We start from the raw sequence: 4,680 nt of genomic DNA on the forward strand, positions 1-4,680 counted from the left end.
GTCATTGAAGCCTGGTTCAGGGGCTACTGAGGGAGTCCAGGATTAGGGGGTGTTCGGGTAGCCGGACTATACCTTCGGCCGAACTCCTGGACTATGAAGATACAAGATTGAAGACTTCATCCCTTGTCTGGATGGGACTTTCCTTGGCATGGAAGGCAAGCTTGGCGATGCGGATATTCAAGATCTCCTACCATTGTAACCGACTCTGTGTAACCCTAACCCTATCCGATGTCTATATAAACTGGAGGGTTGTAGTCCGTAGGCAATCAACTCCATATACAACAATCATACCATAGGCTAGCTTCTAGGGTTTAGCCTACTTGATCTCGTGGTAGATCTACTCTTGTACTACCCATACCATCAATATTAATCAAGCAGGAGTAGGGTATTACCTCCATCGAGAGGGACCGAACCTGGGTAAAACAAAGTGTTCCCTGCCTCCTGTTACCATCTGGCCTAGACGCAAAGTTCGGGACCCCCTACCCAAGATCCGCCGGTTTTGACACCGACACCATCATTGGAATATACAAGACAAGTTCTATAATGAAAAATTCCCACTAGTATATGAAAGTGACGACATAAGAGACTCTCTATCATGAACATCATGGTGCTACTTTGAAGCACAAGCGTGGAAAAAGGATAGTAACATTGTCCCTTCTCTCTTTTTCTCTCTTTTTTGTTTGGGTCTTCTCCTTCCTTTTTTTATGGCCTCTTTTTTCGTCCGGAGTCTCATCCCGACTTGTGGGGGAAACATAGTCTCCATCATCCTTTCCTCACATGGGACAATGCTCTAATAATGAAGATCATCACACTTTTATTTACTTACAACTCAAGAATTACAACTCGATACTTTCAACAAAATATGACACTATGTGAATGCCTCCGGCGGTGTACGGGGATGTGCAATCAATCAATAGTGACATGTATGAAAAATTATGAATGGTGGCCATGCCACAAATACGATGTCAACTACAAGATCATGCAAAGCAATATGACTATGATGAAGCGTGTCATAATAAACGGAACGATGGAATGTTGCATGGCAATATATCTCGGAATGGCTATGGAAATGCTATAATAGGTAGGTATGGTGGCTGTTTTCAGGAAGGTAAATGATGGGTTTATGGTACTGGCGAAAGTTGCGCGGCACAAGAGAGGCTAGCAATGGTGGAAGGGTGAGAGTGCGTATAATCCATGGACTCGACATTAGTCATAAAGAACTCACATACTTATTGAAAAAATCTATAAGTCATCAAAACCAAGAACTACGCGCATGCTCCTAGGGGGATAGATTGTTAGGAAAAACCATCGCTCGTCCCCGACCGCCACTCATAAGGAAGGTAATCAAAGAAACACCTCATGCTTCAAATTTGTCACACAACGGTTACCATACGTGCATGCTACGGGACTTGCGAACCTCAACACAAGTATTTCTCAATTTCACAATCACTCAACTAGCATGACTCTAATATCACAATCTTCATGTCTCAAAACAATCATCAAGTATCAAACTTCTCATAGTATTCAATGCACTCTATATGAATGTTTTTATTATACCCATCTTGGATGCCCATCATATTAGGACTAGTTTCATAACCAAAGCAAATTACCCTAATGTTTAGGACTCTCAAACTAATATAAGTGAAGCATGAGAGTTCATCTATTTCTTCAAAATAAAACTACTGCCATGCTCTAAAAAGATATAAGTGAAGCACTAGAGCAAATGACAAACTACTCCAAAAGATATAAGTGAAGATCAACGAGTAGTCGGATAATTATGTAACTATGTGAAGACTCCTTCTCATAAATAAAACTTAAGATCTTATGTACTTTATTAAAATAGCAAGCAAAACAAAATAAAATGACATTGCAAGGATAGCACATATCATGTGAAGAAGAAAAACTTAGGCTCAACCAAAATTGACAGATAATTGTTGATGAAGAAAGGTGGGATGCCTACCGGGGCATCCCCAAGCTTAGATGCTTGAGACTTCTTGAAATATTAATTAGGGATGCCTTGGGCATCCCCAAGCTTGAGCTGTTGCGTCTCCTTAATTCCATTCATATCGTGGTTTCCCTAAATCTTAAAAACTTCATCCACACCAAACTCAACAAGAACTCGTGAGATAAGTTAGTATAAATTCATGCTAAATTTTATCATTCTCTACTATAGAAAATCACTAAAATTATAATTTGACATTGGATAATAAATACCTCTGCATATTTAACACTCGTATCATCAAATAGAATCATTAAACAAGCAAACATATGCAAACAATGCAATCATAACAGAAATCTGTCTAAACAGGATAGTCTGTAAAGAATGCAAGAAGAATTATACTTCTTTAACTCCAAAAATTATGAAAAATTACCACACCGTAGATAATTTGTTGTTACTCATTATGTAAAAATTTCAAGATATTATCCTATTCTGACTATTCACAAATATTCAAAACATAACAAACTTTTTATTTTTAAAACAACAACATATGGACTTACAAAATAAGCATGGTAAAGGATATACTTGACATTTTTATTGAATTAAAAGATGCAAAATATTACTCTAAATAACAGCAAGCAAATCCTAATAAAAGAAAATGATGCTCCAAGCAAAACACATATCATGTGGTGAATAAAAATATAGCTCCAAGTAAAGTTACCGACAAACGAAGACGGAAGAGGGGATGCCATCCGGGGCATCCCCAAGCTTAGGCTGTTGGTTGTCCTTGCATAGTACCTAGGGGTGCCTTGGGCATCCCTAAGCTTAGGCTCTTGCCACTCCTTATTCCATAGTCCATCGAATCTTTACCCAAATCTTGAAAACTTCACAACACAAAACTTAACAGAAAACTCGTAAGCTCTGTTAGTATAAGAAAGCAAATCACCACTTAGGCACTGTCAAGACAAGATTCATAATTTTTCTCACATGATGCCTATTGTGCCCTGTCATTTCTACAATTTATATTAAGCAATATAAGCCATAGAAACTAGAAAACAAGCAAACTATGCATCGAAAACAGAATCTGTCAAAAACAGGATAGTTTGTAGTAATCTATACCTCCCGAATACTTCTGTAACTTCAAAAATTCTGAAAAAATAGGAAAGCCTGAGCAATTTGTTCATACATCTTCTGAAGAAAGAATCAGTATTTTATTGCGCTTCTGTTAAAAATTAAAACTAATCTCCTGGGCGTAAAAGTTTATGTTTTTCAGCAAGATCAAATCAACTATCATCGTAAGCCATCCCAAAGGTCTTACATGGCACTTTATTGAAACAAAAGCTATAAAATATGATTACTAAAGTAGCATAATCATGTGAACACACAAAAACAATAGGTATAAATGTTGGGTTGTCTCCCAACAAGCACTTTTCTTTAATGCCTTTCTAGCTAGGCATGATGATTTCAATGATGCTCACATAAAAGATAAGAACTGAACATAACAGGAGCATCATGAAGCATATGACAAGCACATTTAAGTCTAACCCACTTCCTATGCATAAGGATTTTGTGAGCAAACAATTTATGGGAACAAGAATCAACTAGCATAGGAAAGAAAAACAAGCATAACTTCAAGATTTTAAGCACATAGAGAGGAAACTTGATATTATTGCAATTCCTACAAGCATATATTCCTCCCTCATAATAATTTTCAGTAGCATCATGAATGAATTCAACAATATAACCATCACATAAAGCATTCTTTTCCTGATCTACAAGCATAGAATTTTTATTACTCTCCACATAAGCAAATTTCTTCTCACGAATAGTAGTGGGAGCAACTCAACAAAATAACTATCATGTGAGGCATAATTCAATTTAAAGTTAAAATCATGATGACAAGTTTCATGGATACCATTATTCTTTGTAGCATACGTGTCATCGCAATAATCATCATAGATAGGGGGATGCTTTCATCATAATATTTTTTCTCATCAAAACATGGGGGACTAAAATTATCATCATCATCAAACATAGCACATATCATTAGCATCATGGATATTCAAGGAATTCATACTGACAACATTGCAATCATGCTCATCATTCAAATATTTAGTGCCAAACATTTTGATGCATTCTTCTACTAACACTTTGGCACAATTATCGAAATCCTTATTTTCACGAAAGACATTAAAAAGATGAAGCATATGAGGCAACCTCAATTCCAGTTTTTTGAAGTTTTCTTTACTAGTGATAAAACAAGAAACAAAAAGATTCGATTGCAAGATCTAAAGATATACCTTCAAGCGCTAACTACCCCGGCAACGGCACCAGAAAAGAGCTTGATGTCTACTACACAACCTTCTTCTTGTAGACGTTGTTGGGCCTCCAAGTGCAGAGGTTTGTAGGACAGTAGCAAATTTCCCTCAAGTGGATGACCTAAGGTTTATCAATTTGTGCAAGGCGTAGGATGAAGATGGTCTCTCTCAAACAACCCTGCAACCAAATAACAAAGAGTCTCTTGTGTCCCCAACACACCCAATACAATGGTAAATTGTATAGGTGCGCTAGTTCGGCAAAGAGATGGTCATACAATTGCAATATGGATGGTAGATATAGGTTTTTGTAACTGAAAATATGAAACGGCAAGGTAACTAATGATAAAACTGAGCGAAAACGGTATTGCAATGCGTTGAAACAAGGTCTAGGGTTCATACTTTCACTAGGGCAAGTTCTCTCAA

The sequence above is a fragment of the Triticum dicoccoides genome, chromosome 6A (assembly GCF_002162155.2).
Source record: "Triticum dicoccoides isolate Atlit2015 ecotype Zavitan chromosome 6A, WEW_v2.0, whole genome shotgun sequence".
Lineage (NCBI taxonomy): Eukaryota > Viridiplantae > Streptophyta > Magnoliopsida > Poales > Poaceae > Triticum > Triticum dicoccoides.